Raw genomic sequence first — 21,623 nt, 5'->3', positions numbered from 1 at the left:
TGAGATATAAAAAATACAGTTGGATATTTTCCCACAGATACAGAAAACAATACTAAACTATTCTCACTAAATGTCCCTGACTAACTAAAGAATTACAGTTCCCTGACGATTTACTAAAGCAAGGCAAGCTGATGTGTGCTGAGTGTCTTATCACAGCAAAAGCCAAATGATGTCTCTCTCTGTCTGTGTGGATGTGTGAGATATATATATCCTGTCATAAAATTTTCCTGTCAGATTGTAAAGTGCTGCTGTGAGTGTTCCAAAGAAACCAGATACTGGTTACAGAGTGACATCACCTCTGGTTACCTGACTCTTGTACAATACATACATGGAGCTTTGCTAAGATCCGTGGCAGCATCTGAAAGCTATAACACAGTTTCAAACTTTCCATCCTTCAAGGGTTCTCTGATAGAATATGTACATTTGATCAGTTACAACAATACCACCTTATATACATGCATGTATTCTTTCTGTCCAGCAGGACCTACTGTTGATGCATTTTTAACACAAATAACTTTACAAATATATTTTTAACTCAAACATCTGTACAAATCAATGAATTAAAATGGATACTTAAACTCAGAGGCCACTGTCCCCCAGGCCTGAACAATTATATTACTATTAGGTCCTTTCTAAATAACCGAAGATGATACCATAAAGTATAGTGTAAGGTACTATATTTAGCACTCTTTTGATATATTTATATATATTTATTTGTTTAGTGTTTATCTCTTATTTATATATAGTAATATTACTGTGTTTACATAATTGTTTTTAAGCACTCTACATAATTGTTTTTAAGTATTCCACATATAACAGTTTTAAAATAACTTTCATTATTTAAATAGTCTGAGAGTTTATAGAGCTTTGGTCATTTCATTTTATAAATTTATTTAACCTTAATTTATGAAGTTTAGACTGGGTAATAGCCACCTTTAGTATGATGTTAGTGGCAGTTCTTCTTGACATAATTTCATTTTAAGTTCATGAATATACACATTTCAGAAAAAATAGTTCGTGTTTACATATTTATATATTTATATATATTTATATATATTCATTTATATTTATTTATATATTTATATATTTATATATTTATTTATTTACACATACATATATTTATATTTATATGTTTTTAAGTATTTATTGTGAATAGAAATGTTTTTTATACACTGGTAGAAAAACTTTTAAACCAGGAACAATTGGAGAAGTTTTATATTCTAAGTGAGTTGAAAATGCTGCATATGATTCCAATGATATATGCTGGAATATATTAAATTAAATGTTGCTCAGTTGTTTTATAATGTGGTTTAGCATAAGTAACCTTTGTTCTAATGAAATATGAAATATAAATATTCAAATGCTTTTGAGGTCTTATGGTTCAGTTTGTTTTAACCTCTATGTCTGTCTCATGTTCGTTTTATAATTTTAAAAAGAGCTTTCCTTTAAATGCTTAAATGATTACTTGATTAAATAATAAGTTAATTGATTAATTTAAGACAATTATTTATTGGCTGAGCCTCCCTATAAATTTGTAGCTATTTTCTCATATTAAATTGTCTGATGAAGCGTATGGTAGCATACGCGAAAGCGCTTACCGTTTGTCTGTTCTGTGAATAAAAAGTAAGATTTTATTAACGTGGAGAGTCGGAAGTTTCTTGTTTTATATTTATATTTATATTTTTATCTGTACAAATCAGTGTGATAGTCAAATAGCATAAAATTCTTCACAAAACTTCAGCTAGCTATGCTGGCATATGTACATATGTACTGCCATACTCTACTAAAAACACAAAGGTACCGAAACTAACACAGCTGAAGGTAAAACAAAAAACTTTAATGCACACAAAAGAGAGTTAGCACTTTCACGGTGTGCTCTCACTGCTTCATCAGTGTGTGCATTAATGTTTTTGGTTTTACCTTCAGCTGGTACCTTTGGTACCTTTGTGTTTTTTTAGTAATTTCTTGTTATTGTACTGTTCTATTTTTATTCTCAGCATATTTTTTCTACTGCCATACTCTGCCTTGCACAGATGGCACTACCTCATAATATCACACCCCCCCCCCCCTTTGAAAACTCAAGCTAGTTTTTCAAGTGACCCTGGAAAAACATTGCTTGAGAAAAATTGCCCTGTCTTGGAACACGTTAACCTACACCTTGTCTTGAGAGCACATCTGCATTGGTATTGCTGACCCTTCTATGGTGATGCACTGTCATGTCTTATGCCTGCAACTTTTTACTGGCTGGCACGATCTATCCATGTTAAGGGATTGGGGTCTGTAACTACAGTGAATTTCCTTTCATACAGATAGGGCTGAAATTTCTGTAGTGCCCCTATTATGGCTAGACATTCTTTTTCCTACAGCTGCATAACATTCCTCCCTAGCTTGGAGTCTACAGCTGAGATATACAAAGGATGCTCTTCTTCATCTGAGGAAACCTGGCTGAGTACAGCCCCCACCTCATGGTTTGAAGCATCCACTTGTACAACAAATCCTTTGCCGTAATCTGGACTGGCTAACACAGGGGATCCTCCTAAAGCCCCTTTAAGCTTAAGGAATGCCTGCCATCCACTACAAATACTCAGCATCAGGGCCTCCTTATCATGGTAAGGCTTCATCATGTTAGTATTCTACAGTTTGTGCCCCTGCCTCCTACCTAGCAAGTTTACCATGTAATTAACATCACTGACATTCTTTACCACTTTGAAGGGTCCCTCCCAAGCTGCCTGCAGCTTATTGTGTCAGACAGGAATGAGCACCACAACCTCCTGCCCCACTGCATACTCTTGGACTGAAGCATTCCTGTCATACCAGACCTTTTTCTGCTGTTGGGCTCCTGCCAGCTTCTCATGGGCCAAGCCCATGAGGTCCCTAAGCCTTGTCCTGATGTTTAGGACATATTCCATAACAGACTCCTTGTGGGAGTCACACTCACCCTCCCAATCATTATGAATCTAATCTAAAGCCCCCCTCATCCTATGCCTATACAGCAAATGAAAGGGTGAAAAACCTGTGGATTCCTGGGGTATTTCTCTGTATGCAAACAGCAGATGGGGCAAATATTTGTCCTACTTTCTCTTAAACTGGTCAGCAAATGCCTGTAGCATAGTCTTTAGTGTAGAGTTTAACCTCTCCACAAGACCATTAGTCTGGGGGTGGTAGGGGTGGTCCTCAGGTGCTTCACCCCACAGCACTTCCATGGACAGACCAGCAGGTCTGACATGAAACTGGCACCTCTGTCATTCAGTATTTCTCTTGGGAAACTTACCCCACTGAAAATCTTTATCAAAGCATTTGCCACCTTTTCTGCCTAGATGGAGGACAGAGTCAGCACCTCAGGGTATCTAGTAGCATAATCTACTACCACCAGGATATACTTCTTCCTTGTGGAACTTGTGGTACTCAGAGGCCCCACAATATCCATAGCTACCCTCTGAAATGGCTCTTCAATCACAGACAAAGGCATCAAAGGAGCCTTGACCTTGTCTCCTGCCTTGCCTACCTTCTGGTACTGCTCGCAGATCCTGCAGTACCCTGTTACATCCCTTGCAATCCCAGACCAATAAAAGTTCAGCATAATGCGTCTCTTGGTACACTTTATGCCCATATGACCTGCAAAAGGAATGTCATGGGCTACGCCTAGAAGTGCCAGATGGTAGACTCTGGGCACTACCAACTACTGTATTACCTCACCCTCTAACCCTCCCTCAGGGGTCCACTCTGTATACAGTAACCCTTTGTTACAGTATACTGTCTCCCCTTTTCATTGAGAATCAGGTGCCTCCTTAGCTACTGCCCTCAAGCCTCATAATGTTGGGTCCGAAAGCTGAGCCTGTCTCAGTTCTACCTTTGTTTCCTTTCAGCTCCCTTTCCACTAGAAGCCTGGTCTCTTCTGACAGCAGTGCCTCACTGTCAGCCTGGGTACTACTACTCACCTCTGCCCTTGCAGTCACCCTGTCCATGGGAACATCAGTACCTGCCAGCATCTGTGGCTCACTTTCCGGCTCACTGCTACAGCTCCATCCCTGAAATAGCCATCTCACCAGCTCACAGCTCAGCTGTCTTTCTAGGATATCTCTGAATAAAAATAGTTGTTTCATTATTTTTTTAAAAAAGCATTATCAGTTCTAATGGATCTGGTATAATGACTGCCTGTTGTAGGTGTGCACATTTTCTGATTTAATATGCAGAACTACATCTGATGAACAAATATTTTTTTCTGCCAAATGATGTATGCATTAATCTGGAATTGTCATCTATGAAAATGCCCACTATCATGGAATTAATATAAGGGTCAGCAAACTGGGCTTAACTGCTGGGACAGCGTAGCATTAAAGGGGCACTTCAAACAGTCTGTACTGCAGAAGAAATGTGAAAGATGGAGCTTAGCAGTTACTCATAAACTTAATATGTTTATCTAACATCCCAATCTTACATATGTCATTCTGAATATGCTGGTTTACGAATGACCTACACCAAAATGTTAAGGAAATCTACAAAGACAAATCTATGCATTGAATGTTTCTAAAATCTGTGATATGAATATTGTAGTGTTATGCAGGCTTCTAAATCACAAACACCTACATGTCTTCAAGAAACTGACAGTTCCTGTTTCCTTGCATAAGTAGGAATAATATTCTATCTATCCAACTTGTGCATGTGTCCAGGGAATCATTTTATTATACTTATGTGTCCCTCTGTAGCAGTACAAGTTGAGGGCAGTAGACAGATACTTAAACATCCCTACTAGATGCCTTTATTACTGTTTCCTACATTATCCAATTTAACAAGACTTCAGTTACTTCTTCACCTCTAGCTCATATCCTTGTAAAATACCTTTCTCTGCCTGCAACAGACGCAATCAGTCGGTAAGTTTGCCGCTTCAACCTTCAATGTCAGACTTTAAAGACCAACATCAGTATTGGATTCTTGAACATCTTTGAGACACTCTTGGTAATGAGAGAGGACAGACTTCACTAGCAAATGTTTCCAAGGGCTATTGATTCCCTTGTGATGCTAAAAACTTACAGGCTTGGCAGAATTAGAAAAAAAAGTTTTCCTCTAACACTGACACATCTTCTCTCTGTGCTATAATAAAAAAATCCCTCAGGATAGCTTATTCAAAGAAGTGAATGCAGAAGTCCATATAGAACTAGGCAGCATGAAATTACCCTCAGGCCATCATGGGCTTTCCTGCACTGCTTAATACAAAGCATTAACTATTGTGCACTATATGGAACCCACACAAGATAAGAATTCTGCCATCACTTTATAGCCCTATCAGTTTAGATGGCATGGTAGCTTCATTTGTCAGACATGAATTTACCATTGCAGATTAGAATTCATATAGAGATGGTTGGTGTATGCTTAGGACAATGCCAAAAATGAGAAATCTGAATAGCATTATTGTATACAAGCAGAAGCATTATTCTTGTTTATGTGATACACAGAGGATGAGAAGAGCCTTTATGTCACATTAGACTGACTATACACTGCACAACTTTAATTTAAGGTAATTAAGTCTGACATTGTTTTAGACTTCACCATTAAATGTTGCCTTCTGGTGCTGCATAGCTTATACTGATAATGTTTAGGCATCCTTCTGGCAATATGAATGAGTACATTTGATGATAATTGCATTTATGTTATGGTGTTATTTATGCCTTCACTATACAACATGTATATATATATATATATATATATATATATATATATATATATATATATATATATATTTATATAAACCAGGTCTGTATCAGCATATTGAAAATTTAATAGTTCGGATCACAAAATATCACACTGAAATGATCAAACTATTAAATTTTCGAATGCTGATATAAAAAAGCAAACACCCCCCCAAAAAAAACTAAAGGGTGTAGGCAGGGGGGCAAGCCCCCTGCACCCCCCACACCCACTGCTACTTAAATATGCCAACTCCGAGACCACACTACATTGAGTAAACAGAAATCTCCCCTTACGGAGATTTCCGTTTACCTGTTCGATGTTCTGCACTTTCAGCATTCGATATTGTCAACGTTCGAGATGCTGATAGGAACCCATATAAAGCTATATGGATGTCCTTCAAAATATTGAAGTACAAATGCATCGAATAGCAAAACATCAATCCAAAAGGATCAAAACTCAAAATAACAAAAAAAAAACAAACAAACAAAAAAATCATGTTTATATTCATGTATGTATGTATATTAGAAATATAGTATTTTACTTGGTGTGTGTCTCCACTATGCTTCTTTTCTAGAAACGGTGGATGTTTTGTGGTTTGTTGAAACATCTCACTAGTAAACTGCATTTGACAGATATAGTTCTTTTGTAGCATGCGTACGTACATAAAATGAATGATTTACACAAAAAACATAGACAACAAATTATTGACATCCAGTACAATGAACAAGGAAACAAATGCACTTTTCTGATGTACTAACCTTAAACCTACCAACCATTCAGTTCATATTTGTCTGAATCTCCTCAGGTCTCCAATGAAAAGAGGTGTCTAGCCTAGTGGGACTAACCCAGTTAACACAAGAATAAATTAAACGTGAATAAGTAAAGAATAGCAAGATACGATGCACAATTAGGGTTAAGGACAGGTAATGGTTAGGGTTACCATGCATTATTAAAGTGAGAGAGGGGCTTTACCTCTCCAACTCTACCTTAATAATGCGTGCTAGCCCTAAGCCTAACTCTGCTCCCCCCTTCCTAACCTTAACTGTGCACCTTACCTTAAAAATAAAACATAATATTATCACTACAGAAGGCAGATTGGATGATACACCACACACATACACACACACACACACACACACACACACACACACACACACACACACACACACACACACACACGGTTCTACCTGACATAATCGACACACCAGAAGACCGACAACGCAATCACCGAAACCACATAACCGACAGTGCAAAAACACGAAACCCCACATGCCCGACAACGAAATAACTGACGGTACACAAACACGAAACCTCATACACTGCACACACCACAATCACAACAATCAACAAACAAAACATATTCCCTGTCCAAAACCACACACACAACACAAGCACACCAAAATCCCTACAAACCCACACTAAACCTCACATACACAACTATCTACAACCCTAACCCAAACCCTAACCCTAAGGTCCGTCACTATCGCATACTCAGCTAACCCGCGCCCTAACCCTAACTCACTTAACCCGCCCCTAAACCAAACACAATCACTAACGCACACTTACATGACCCGCTCCCTAACCCTAACTCACTTAACCCGCCCCTAACCCAAACACAATCACTACCACACACTTACCCGACCCGCTCCCTAACCCTAACTCACTTAACCCGCCCCTAACCCAAACACAATCACTACCGCACACTTACCTGACCTGCTCCCTAACCCTAACTCACTTAACCCACCCCTAACCCAAACACAATCACTACCACACACTTACCTGACCCGCGCACTGACCCTAACTCACTTAACCCACCCCTATCCCCACACACCGTCAATATCCACACTTACCTTACTCGCACCCAAATGTCCGTCACTACCGCATACTTACACAGCCTTTTCCAATGTCGGCATCCTCGGCGTCGGTGTTTTCATCCGTCGCGTCGGTCTTCTGACTTGTCGATCTTCTGGGCCTCGCGATTCACTTGTCGGTCTTTTGGCGTTTCGACTAACTCAGGTAGACCCACACACACACACACACACACACACACACACACACACACACACACACACAAACTCACACACTAAATCTGTACACACTTGCACACAAACTCCCAGCCCCATCACAAAGCCACTTATCTTAGTTAACCAGAAGAAAGTCATCCAATCCACCATTTGTACATACAGCATTTCACACAGGAACACACTACAGATCTACACAAGTGCCAAGCAAAGGAATTGCAACCATAAATGAATATCTCTGTCTGTCTATCTATCTATCTATCTATCTATCTATCTATCTATCTATCTATCTATCTATCTATCTATCTACCTACCTACCTATCTATCTATCTATCTATCTATCTATCTATCTATCTATCTATCTATCTATCTATCTATCTGTCTATCTATCTATCTACCTATCTATCTATCTATCTATCTATCTATCTATCTATCTATCTATCTATTTTTCCATCTATCTGTCTATCTGTCTATTTATCTAGTTGTGTGTGTGTGTGTGTGTGTGTGTGTGTGTGTGTGTGTGTGTGTGTGTGTGTGTGTGTGTGTGTGTGTGTGTGTGTGTGTGTGTGTGTGTGTGTGTGTGTGTGTGTGTGTGTGTGTGTGTGTATACCTAAACACTGATGTTGACATGGGAGTACGCATGAGCCAAGAAACTGCCTGAGTGCATGCAAAATTTAAAACTTAAAGCAAAATATAAAAACATTAATGGTTGCAGGGAACAAGTCCCCATTGCACCCCATACACCTGCTGCTAATTATATATATTAGCTCCAAGATCACACAAAGATAGGGTAAGGACGTATTCCCCAACCTCAGGATTTATGCAATTTCTGGCACCTATCAACCAGCTGATTAGTTGATCATAATGTGGTTGACTAAACAACTGTTGACCAAACACACACTTGATCTTCTGCAGGGAACCCATACATATATATTTATGTCTCTATCTATCTATAGATAGGCCTGGGAGATTCATTTTACAAAATTCTAATGTGATTTCAGTGGGGCTAGTGCCAAGTGAAATTTATAGTATTTATTTATTACATTTGTTGTAAGTTCACAGTTAAGTACTAGACTAGCTGCCCTTGCAAGCCATTTTAAGTCTAGCCATTTTCCCTTTTGGTGCTCAAAATAAGCAATCCCATTCAGTTATACAATGGTTCTACCCATCCCATTGTCAATAATTATATATTATCCCTAATAAGAATAACTGGTATCATACCATAGATAGTTTCAGGGGACCCAAGCATGGGATAAAGAGTTTAGGAGCTGTCCATTAGTAGTACAGGGGTTAGTCCTGGGGTAAATTTTCTGTTTCCCATCCATACATCTAAGTTGTACTTGAAAACAGACAGGGATGAATTTTGTTTTATGTTTTGTTCTATGTGGATGAGGAGTCTGTTCCATAGTTATCCACGAGTTCTCACTGAGGTAAGATGATTAACATCAGAGAGATCCATGTTAAGTGCTCTAGTACTGCCTGACTGACAGAATATGCAAATATATGCAGCAGTCAGTACAAAGATTATGTTTCAAGGAGTCTAAGAAAGAGGTAAAGAATACAGGTTGATAGCTTAGCAGTATCTACAGACAATTCCCAGATATTATCATACTGACCGACCAATAGAGTAAGAACAGAAGAGAGCAGATGCAACACATCCATGCAGTTAGTGGAATGTGTCTTTTTTACCCATACTTCATTTAGTGCTGCCTATAGCAACCATTTCATTTGAGAAGGGACTATTTATATATTTCTGAGCATCCCAATTACTTCATTAAACTCATTTGCTTTTAAGAGGCTTATTATTAATACTTTCTTGTTCCAGGAGTTGGTAAGCTGTTCTTCATAATTTGCGTTGTACTGCTTCTTTCAACCTTATTGGAAGAGGAGAGTTATTGAGCACATAGCATGCTTGGAAGACTCCAAGAATATCATCACTATAGAGATCCATCATTACCGTTGTTAGGGAGCTGACAGCCTGTTTGAACCTATGAACTAAGTTAACATCAGACTTAAGTAATATACAGTGCCAGAGAGTTTACAATAACATCTAGGGTGAATACAGTTTTTGTAACAAGTATAGTAAATATTTCTTGTATCATATTTTAAATGACTGCGTAAAGCCCATATCTGCAGGCTTTCCTTTATGTGAATGTTCCATGTAAGAAACAGTCAACATTACAGCTGTAGCATTTTCATTCCTACTGTGCCATAAATTGGTTACTGTATGTGATCTGGCCACCAGGATATGTAAAGAAGTATTATTTCATTTGATAGGTTTCATACTACTTCCTGCACATGATCTTACAGCCATTAATGCAAATTCAATAATTAAATAAAGCATAGGAATGGCTGGTAGAGCTAACGGAAGGCTACCACAGAACTACATGGACAGTGATCCAAAAAGGGCTACAAATTGGGCCAAAAATTGGTCCATCTGTTACTATCTTTTAAAACTTTTGTAGCAGGCCTGGTAGGGTGGCACAGTGGTGCAACAGGTAGTGTTGCCACCTCACAGCAAGAGGGTCTTTGGTTCAGTTCTCAGATGTGGTATCTTCTGTGCCGAGTCTGCATGTCCTTCCTACATTTGCATGGGTTTTCAATGTGCTCCAGTTTCTTCCCACAAAAACTCCAAGGATAGCAGTGGTTGCCTGTGAGTGTACTTAATGGCTTAGCATCACAGAGCTAAGAAAACTTTTACCTGGCGACTGATAGTATGTATATATATATATATATATATATATATATATATATATATCGATATCTTCATACATATTATCCACCATTTTGACATAATGCAGATCAGCATAAATTTTAATTTATACAGCATTTGTATTTAGAAGCTTGCAGTTAGTCTACTTAGGGGGTTTTATTTGACAGTCATCCTTATTATATCATTTAGACAATTGTATTTAACTTGTTTTATAGTACACAACTATCTGACTAAAACATACCTTACAATTTACAAGAGTTTGGTTATTGTCTGTATACATTCTAAGACTTGAAGGCCTGAATCCTTTTTCACTCTGATTATCAACAGGTTGAGAAAGTTTACTTTTAGTTGTCAGTTTCACATCATGTGCAGCAATTACCACATCTATTTCCACATCAGTACTGCTGTCACCAAAAAAATCAGTGTCCTAATAAATATCAAAGTTATCAGGTTGTTACTAGGCATACAGGTCTAGAGACCATTGAGGAGCCTTCCTCTATGTCCCAAATGGCCAAAAGTACAGTCTGGGTAAATTAATTGCTCATGGTCATGCAGTAAGCAAATTAAGGCTTAGGGAATCAAACCCTGTATTTCAGGAACCAGCAATTCATAGCCTTAATCCTTTGTGCTAACTGCCAGATTCCTTTTTTGATTATGACTTCTTCCATTTTTTAACTCTCTATTTATCTGCAGAAGAGAGCTACCATTAATATGTATTTTTATTGCCGAGGACCTTAAGCACAACCAAATTTTATTCAGAAATTCATTTTGAAGGAGGGCTACCACTGAAACCTGACACCTCCAGAATGACTTTTGCTAGAAAGACCTCCATATCAAACTCAAGTTTCCTTATTCAGGACCTACATATGCATATTGTTCCACTTGGCCTGTTTTTTCTTTGTCATTTATTGCCCATTTGATTTGTTGTTAATGAATTAAAAGGAGCTCTGTCTGGAGTTCACCTTTTTATGCTCATGGACCAACATCTAAGTCTGTGAACTACACAGCTTCAATATCTTTACACTCCATAATGATGAACTATATGTCCTTAATGTGTTATTAAGAAATATAAGCCAAAATTTAGCAGAGCCTCGTCAGATAGGGATTCTTAAGGTGTTCTTTTCAGGCTTTCAGCATGCAATGTTCTGTATAAGATTTGCTTGCTTTTCTCAAAAAATGTGCTGACCAGTTTCTGGATTTGGATGAAGGGTTTCTTTTGTTGACATTAATATGGCAGTGATCTATTGAGCAACTGACGATTCAAACCAAATGTACTGTATTAGACCTGCATTCTTGTGTCTATATTCTATGCCATTTAAAAATTGACTTATCATGTAACTAGTTAAATGTCATAAGTCAGTGCTTTCAGTTCCTTGTGAAAAAACTTTATTTGTTTGCAAGTTATTTTGTGTTATTACACATAAATTACGCTTCTTGTCATGCCAGTTTTGGAGGTATTCATTTGCAAGTTATTTTGTGTTATTACACATAAATTACGCTTCTTGTCATACCAGTTTTGGAGGTAAGTATTTATGTTAACATTGTCAGGCTAGGAATGGACTCATTTTGAAGTAAAATCTTAAAATATGTCAGTTGTCTTGGAAATATTTACTTATGTAGTGACTTCATTGATGCAAACTGATCTGATATCAGTTTTCAGATAACGTGTTTATTAACTCATCAGCTTTGCACTGCTTTCACAACTATGCAAAAGTAATTTCTGGTGTCCTAGAATGCACATGCATTCAAGTATCCAAAGAACAAAGGAAGGCCGCAGTAGGCTAGTTACTATTGAATACTGAACACACCTACTAAAGAAAGTGAACTGCCCACTTCAGGTTAATGTGCTAAATTTGTCTAGAGTCTGGACTGGAGCCACACAGATGAAGTGAGGAAGCCCTTCTGATTGGCATTGGACAATGAATTAGTACTTAGAACTTTGTACATGAAAGATTGCTGGCATCCTGTCATGGCAGCTAGGCTTGGAGAAGAACACAAAGGTGAGTGTTGCATTCTTCTCATTTTCTCCCTCTTCTCTGAGACTGTGCAGTTTTAGATTTGGTATTTTTATCACTGGAAAATTGTAGTTTGTATGTCCATCTATGGGTGCAAGGAGGCTTGCACCTTTGCAAAACAAAAAAAAAACTTTTCTGTTATGTTATGTACCTTGGGAGTGCCACTGTTTTGACTAGTGACCACCTTGCATTTTATATGTTTTAGGTTTGAATAATTACATTGATTAAATGAGACTCAATTATTGACAGTGGACCCAGAATGATACAGGAAAACTCAAAATCATAAACTGATGAGAACAAGACAGACTAAGAAAGGAGAAGCACAAATCTTTTGGAACTGTGAAAGACTAAGACTGTACTCTGCAAGAGGTCATTAACAGTAGCCATATCTTTATAGACAGTACATATCTTATATAATAAAATGCAATAAGTTGATGGCAATTTCCACATCTGCTGTGTAAGGTTGCATACATTTGTTTTCATTAGACCCAGAATAAAACAGGGGATATAATTATAATAGACTACTTGTTAGCTTTGAGATGCAACACCTGTTTTTTCTTTGCCTGACAGAAATTGACTTAGCACATCTGTTTCTATGTTGCATCTCTGTCTTGTGTGGAATCCAAGTCAGAGTGGGTGATTCATTAAATTGCAACTGTAGTAGTTTAAATGAGCATCTGAAAATGTGGATGGCAAGTCCTTTAATTAGGTTGATATGTAGATAATACATGTCTAGCATCCTATTTGTTCAGATTCATGCATATGTTCCTGAAAGTAGCCAGCTGTATCCAATGATTTAATGTTGACTTTGCATTGACGTTCGCAAACCTTTGGCTTAGGTAACAAATACTTCAAGCTGACATTGACATAATTCTTGAAAGATGCCAAAACCTTTGCATCTCACCCAGGTTCATCAATCTTTTCCTTGTCTAATTAATTTTACTGAAAACAAAAAGATATTGCAAATTGTAGCCCAAATCAGATCTGATTGCAGAGAGATAGCTTTGCATCTTAGATATGTGAAGAATTTGATGGCAGCCAGTACTGGAAAGTTAAGTATTTAAATGTGCTAAATAAAACATCACACCTTCTGGAAATAATGTGTTATAACTTATCTTTTAACAAAATAGAAAAACATTAACCAAGATCATAAATGAAACTTCAGTGATATAAATATTTGCAAACCAGAGAGGTATCCATCTGCTGCGCTTTTTCTGTTATGACATGAAAAATGCTAATTAACAGCCTAGACTATTATTTGGAAGCAGCTTTGATTTAAACTGTTATTATGATGTACTGCCTCTGAGACTAACTTCTTTTTATTGTGATAACAGTAATCTTCCTGGCATTCCTAAGCTGATAGTCAGGCTGTGGAGAGAACGGTGTAAAATCTGTTAGCCTTCCTGCTTTTTTTGACTAATGAATCTGTCAGACATTGTTCATTGCTTCCACTGCTTAATGGAATTACTGTGCTATAGTCTTTGTAGCATTTGCATTTAAAGCACTATTTTTCCTGTATGAGGAATGGATACAACCATTTGTTATGCTTCAAAGCTACAGACGTTTACTGCTGTCTAAATACAGTGTAAAAGTTCACTGCTTAAAAAAAAAGAGGTGTTTTTTGGGGACATACAAAGTTACTGCACTGCTCTTGCTGAAGGAAGGGCCCATTTAACTTTTTTATCTGTCCTAACCGTCAGAAATACCCATACTTACAGTGAAATGGGACCTGTGAGAATATAGTTGGGTCTTGTTCATTGCAGTGTGAAAAACAATGTAAATTATACAATGACCCCCCCCCCCATTAATATTCCAAAACATACAGGCTGATTGGTCAGCATGCACATTGTAAATCAGACTTATATTAATGGAAAAAGGTCCGGTCGCCTGGACTTTTTCCATTAGTATAAGTCTTTTTTTTTTTTGTTGGACAGCAACGGAGAACAGAAGAGCTCCTTCGCTGTTATCTCGCTATGTTAAATGAGTTTAACATAGCGAGATGTTGTTGTTGTTGTATCTTTTGGCATTTCCCAGTTAGGGGTCACCCTCGTGACCAAACCACACCAACCGTGGGTAAATCTAGCATTACCCACACCCAGGCGTGGGTTATTGCTTAAATATATCATGGTATGCAGACAGCCAGTTGTCAGTGTCCTTTGTTGGAATAAAAATCATACCTCTCAACTGTCTATATTTTTATGGAATGTTATACTTTTTATTTTGTTCTTCATAAAATTTGCAGATTTCTGGCAAATTATTGAGGATTGAAGTCACTAAATAATGACATACATTTCGGTTTCCGATTTTATATCCTTCAGAAAATGCATGCTAATGCAAAACCTGTTTTTATATCAACTTTCTAAGTTAAAACGGGCAATATTTAAAAATTGTCCCTATTTTTGGGCCTTTGTCTCCCATTATTTTTGTCTTTGTCCAGATTTCTTACACTAAGAAGTGAAGAGGTATAGCTATCATGAGAATTGCATACATCAGATGAACCTCATATGGGACAGTGAACTTTTCAAATTGTAAACTTCCAAGCTAAGTCTGACAATTGCTCTGAGAGATTATGCAGTCTTTTGTTTTCAGGGAAGAAATAATTGCAGCTATTACTGAGAATCAGCAACAGTAAGTTTTGAGAATTTTCCACAGCCAGTTGCTAAGCACGTCCCTTAGAGGCATAAGCAAGTGATTGAAAGAAATTATTTTGGTGCTGCAGGTGATTTCTAGCAGTGTACTTTGCATTTTCAGGCAGCCTGAATGCAATTAAGTCTCTAGACATGATTCCAAACCTGAACTTTCTTGACAGCATTATGAGCTTGTATCCTAGAGTGAACTACTCAGTTGTATAGTCCATATTCTAGTACATTTCAACATTGCTCCAGAGTTATGTTTGGCAATTACCACTTAGGGTTAAGGCTGTCAGCTGTAGTTCTTGTGGTACAGGGTTTAATCCTTGCAGTGTTCATTTGCCTACCATTTAACCTTGAGCAAGTAATTTAACCAGACAGTGTTTCTGGGTCACCTCTAAATGTGACTATGTGTTCAGTGGACCTTCCCATAACAAATGGGTATTTTTACTAGGCACAAGCATATAGCTAATGTTATCTAACAGCAAACCTTGTGGCCAATATGAGTCCCCTGCTTGCTTATGAGAATTTTTTTTTTAATATTTTGTTAAAATATTTAAAACTATAAAAGACTGCGCATTGTTTTTTTTTAATTGAATTAAGTCAAAACTGGTCATAGTGGATGTAAAAGGGTAAACAACCTCAAATCTTATCACTATTTGTACCCTCCCTAAAATTTTACTTTATCTGCAGTTCCAGTGAAAAAAACACACAAGATGTGAGAACAAAGGCCATTTGTGGTTACTTGCAGGGCAGACACAAAGTGGGGTGTTATCCTTTCACCATACCTCTCAACCTCTTAGAGTAAGGAATCTGGACAAAGCCATAAAAAGTGGTACAAATAGGGACAATTTTGAAATATTGATCTTACAAACTTAGAAAGTTGATAAAATAGGTTTTGCATTAGCATGAACTTTCTGAAAAGTATGAAGTCTAAAACTGAAATGTCTGTCATTATTTTCTAACTTCAATCTTTAATGATTTGTAACTAATTTGCCAGACAGCCACAATTTTATGAACAATGGACGAAAAATATAAGGCAAAAATCTGGACATTTTGTGAAAATCTGTAGAGTTGAGAGGTATGCCTTTCACTAAATCTGCCATTAGTCCCTGAATAAGACAAAAATAAAAAAAAACTGATGTAGAGTTGTAATTCAGCTAATCCCACTTGGGAGTCATTTGCAAACCATTCCTGCTCTGGCCCCTTACTGAATTAATACTCGAAGGGAACCCAGACTACTTTAATAATCTCACTGTGGGCCCCTTAACTGCATTTAACTCTTTCAGAGCCACCCTTATCATTCCTCTATTTCTATTTTATATTTGATAATCCAGTGGGTTCACTGTTTCAAGGACCCTTTTCATGTATGACCCAAGCCATGTATTCAGGTATAGCATGTAGAGTTTCAGTAGAACTAGAGGAAAAAAGTACAATAATTTAATACAGCCACATCAAAGCAACACATACATAACAATGCAGTAAATACTATTAGGAAACAGAGTAGTTGTCAAAATAGAAAATTAGGAAATTATCAAAATACAGACAAGTTGTAGTGTCAGTAGAGAAGAAATGGAGTGGGACGTGCATACAAGAGAAGTAGAATAGGGAGGTAATACTACAGAGCAGAGACAGGAAAAAATGGACATGCAGTCTCTTCACAGAAGGCACCCTGGCAGAGAATTGAACTGGGGAACCTCTTGCTGTGAGGCAACAATGTTATCCACTATGCCACTATGCCACCCAAGTCCACACACCATATCCACTTTTGAAACAGAGGTCTCCACCTAGGGCTTTGCTAGTTCAACACCTGTGTTGCTGGACTGTACATAAAACCATATGGTCATATGATCATTTTAAACCATCTAGCCATCCATCCATCCTTTTTTGAGAATGGCTGTCGTCAGCCCTCTTTTTGTATGCCTCATATCATCCACCATTCATTGAGTATAGCTCTAGTCTTCCTTTATCTTTGGGGATAGCTCTTGTTATCAGTCCATAATTATGTACAAATGTCATCTATAACTGGATATTCATTAATATATAATCTTCATGTTATTGGCACTATTCCTCTTGGTAGGTGAGTAGTCTGAATCTGGTCTGCATACTATCTCCACGTACTACCTAGCACATCAGTTTCTACATCAGAGGCCCTAGGCTTCAGACAGTATGGTGTAGGTTCTATTTAACAGTCTGTTATTCATGTGTTAAAATATACTGACTAAAGCAAATCTCCTGTCTGGCCACAAAACTACATACTCAAACTGCTTGTTCTTTACTGTTTTCAAACATTGACTTCCGTTATGTTCAATCTTGATCCGAAGTTTTGATTCAAAAACAGCATTACATGTGTGGAGTCAGCGATTTTCAGCAATGCATTTCAATAGCTAAAAGAAATGCATCTGCTCTGAGTGCAAATGGATTGTGACAGCGGTTCATAACAATGACTGTTTCCTTGAATATTTCAATAAATCCTCCTGCAAACTCAGTCATAGCTAGCTAGATAATTGGGAGTCAGTGTTAAGTGTTTTAGGTTAGTTAGTTTGATGAAGATTTTACACTGTTCCATAATAAATTGTAGGCCATTATCAGAGGTAATCTGTTCTGTCAGACCATTCATTATAAACATTGTTTATATCAGTGCAAGAGACTTCCCTGAGGTAAGTGATTCTATGAAAATTATCATTAGGCATTGAGAATCTAGATGCATAATAATTAGTCCCTAATAATTAGTTCAATATGGTTGTGGTACCATGGCACTGACAATCATTCCCCAAGGACACATGATTCTCAGCTGCAGTCCACAGAACAGAGCTATAAGCTAGGGAGTTCTTTTGTTCTTGTTTCGGCTTTTCCCGGTTAGAGGTCGCCACAGTGGAACTCTGGTCCACTAATGATTGGCAGTAGATTTTTTATGGGTGCTGAGGTGCCAGCTCAACGCCCAACCTTCAACAAAGGCATGCCCATTCTACCCATGTCTTTTGAACGCCACTCAACCATAGGGAGGACAGGCAGACCCATGGGGAGGACATGCAGACTCCACACAGAAGGTGCTCCAGCCGAGAATCGAACGGGAGAACCTCTTGGTGTGAGGGAACAACACTACCACTGCACCACCGCGGCTTTCTTAGGGACTTCTTTTAATGCCATCCTTATTTGTTCCACAGCACAGTAACATTCCAATAACAACACAGATGTAACTGTGTGTATCTAGTAATAGTGTCTCTAGCATTCAAAACAGATGCAAATGTCATAAAAATTCTCTGCAGGTCAGACTTTGATGAACAGTTTTGTTCTAACTATAAATCTATTTACTTCCAGATTTACCTTCATTTACAGAGTATCAAGCAGTGTTGATATATGTCCATAGTCTTAAGTTTCTTTCTCACAGATGAGCAACTTCTGACTTCACATTCTGTCTGGGGTTGTAAAAGGGCCACTCTTTTCAGTTATGTTCATTGCACTACTTTATGTATTACACCTGGGCATAAGACTATGTAAGCAGCATGGCAGATCTCCAGCTCTTTGTGATTTGCTCAGGCAAATGTAATCCCTCAGTTTACTTCATTGTTTATTATTCTATTAGTTTTATGCTATTACCAATAAACTCACTGAGAGCCAGGCAACTGAATAGTTCAAGGTACATCACACCAATGATTGCTTTCTTACACTGCTATGAGTTCATGCATGTTACATGCTTCTAATGCAGCAAAACCTTTGTCATGCTTCAGATACAGGTGTGTGTGCCATGGAGAGAAAAATGGCTCTTAGTAGAGGTGTATGACCTTGGAAATTGGCAGATATGCATAGTCCAAGAAAGTCTGCTTGTGATTTGTGTGCATATTATCATCATATTTGTCTGTAACCTCTCATTATATACTTCAATTAGAAATTTATAGAGATGAGTTGCTTTGCAAGTATCCAAGGTGAAATATTTGGGAAGAGTGTGTTGTGTGTCTTATGAAAGGTTTGTGTGGCCATGACGGCTAAGCAGTGTACCTTCCATTCAGAAAATGCTACATATACCTGGAAATGCATTTTCATGGTCTTTTTAATCATTCCATAAATCTTCTGTCATTTCTAAAAAAAAAGACGTGTCTGAGCATACCCTGAAGTATGCCTTCTTCTCCCTTGCTGAGCCTCTCTTTTGAATCTTTTCTATGTAGTATGAATTTATGGGTGATGTTATAAGGGACCAAGTTTTTCAATAATTTATCACCCATAACTAATTTGTAAAGGCTGCACAGGTCTCACATGTGGCTTTTAAAGTTAACAGTTCCCAAATATGGTGAAGATGAACTTTATTATACCAGCCTATTTTCTATAAGGAACTACTGCTTAGGAAAATTGTTTCCCCTTTTACACACATTGAGAGGAGATGCTATGTCATAAACAATGATCCTTTGACAGATATGAATGACTATACATTTTACGGGCCAAAAGCACTGCAGCATCATTTCCTGACCTCGGCATCACACACTTTATTCTTCCTGTGTTTCTGCATGATTTAATAAGATTTTGTTATCTCTTTATTCACTATTCAGACAATGAAACTGGATGTGTTTTAGGAAGTAAAATATTATAGGAACACAACCTAAATTTAAGGCAATTATCTCATCACAGACAGAAGTAATGCCCTTCTTCTATGGGCCAAAATAAACATTTACCCAAAAAGGGGTTTCAGTGTACCCTTTAAAAAATATTGAACTTTGTCTGCCATGCTTACCCCTAAATACTGATTTTTTTGTTTTCTGTCTAGGGAAATTGAAATGATATGTTGAAGTCTTTGCCACCTTTTCCATCAAACACATTGGATTTTTTTATATTACAAAGAAGAAACAGTTTATGACAAATATTAGTGGCTTGACTTAAGTATCCAGGAAATCCCAAATTCCACCCTTCCTTCTGAATTCTGTTCAGTATGTGGATAACCATTAATTATGTGGCCAGTATGAAGAAGGAAAAGAAAGAGGGGAAAGCAAGCACTTACATTTTCCATTTCAGGCAGCAGGCCATGTTAGCTGAGTACTTTATAATGTAGAGCTATATACATCTTTAACTATCCTAACAATTGAGATTAAACCACAAAATATGTTGTTCTTTGCCAATAACAAAAACTATTACCACAAGGCTAAGAAATCCCATTGGGGAAGCGGGAAGTCAACTCCAGAAGGGAAACCAATAGTAATCACTCAACTGTAGAAAAACAAGCTTTTGAACATAGCACATATGAACACTGTGGAAGAGAGGAAACCACATACAATTTACTATACACCAAAAAGATTCAGTCTGCTAAAAATAAATTATATCTAGAACAGAGAATGGCAGGTAAATAGAAATATAATGTGCTAAAGCCAGAACAGCACTCAGTAAGGCTGCATCCAGCCTATAATTGCTCTGAAATGGAAGTAGTTTGACTTGCTGTCACCATATGATGTACTTGTGCTATAACTAGAGCCACAAATGAATTATGTGATACATACAAATATACATGTATAGTTTGCTGAAAGTGCAAACATGATACCTGGTCAATTACACAGTACTGAGGTTAGCATGAAAATTACTTTGTTAGTATGGTAGTATGCCATCCTGAGAATGAATGTATTTGAATCGTACAGTATATACAGAACCACAGCTACCAGAACTGGCAACCTGGGTGGTCCATTAGAATGGTACCTCTTAACATGAAAGTCAAAAAAAAATCCTCTGAATTGGAGGACTCTCAAAGTCTTCTGCTCCACTGAACTGCCTTAACTATGTCCTTGTTTGACATACATGTGCATTCATTCATTTAAATGTCATCTGCTTAAAAGAATGCTGGCACAGTACTTCTGCCCAATATGTATTGCCAATCATATCAGCTAACAGCTAGAATCCAGGGCATTTGTTCTCTTTTACCCACCATAGCTATGGCCCTGAATAGATATTACAAGAACTAGTAGAAAATTTTATTTTTTTTGGAAAGAAAGTAATTTAAATACAAAAATAGTAGTGTTGAGTAAGTGAAACAATAAGGCATATACTGTGATACTCCTTCTAATTCATGACATTGTTTGCTTATTTGCCATCAAAATTAAAGTATATTTGTTCAAAGAAGACAGCACATTCTATAATAATTCAGTAATAGTATTATATTGATGTATAATAATAAACCGCATGTATACTTTTTTCTTATTCTCATTCTCCGGAAATGCATGCATGTGGTCAAGTTATTCATTCCTTTAGTGTACAGCACAACAAAATAACTAATCACAAGGTATAGAGAATCAAAGAACCTTTCATAACTAAGTATCTTGTTTTGTGGTTGTTGTTTTACCAGTTAGTCAATTATATATCTGATTTATGAATGCAGAGGTCTAAATCATGGTTAAAGATACAAATACATGTATGTGGTCTGTGGCACCCCTTCACTGGCCCAGTAATCAAGGAGCCTCAATCCTAACCACTGGCAACAGTGAGGGACGTACACAATGGGATGATGACAAGTACACACACAAAAAATTTCCCTTAAGAGCACACAGAGATCACAATCAGTCTGAGGCTAGTTTCTCTCTCT

The sequence above is a fragment of the Protopterus annectens genome, chromosome 5.part1 (assembly GCF_019279795.1).
Source record: "Protopterus annectens isolate FY-2018-M chromosome 5.part1, PAN1.0, whole genome shotgun sequence".
Classification (NCBI taxonomy): Eukaryota; Metazoa; Chordata; order Ceratodontiformes; family Protopteridae; genus Protopterus; species Protopterus annectens.
This window is presented reverse-complemented; position numbering follows the sequence as displayed.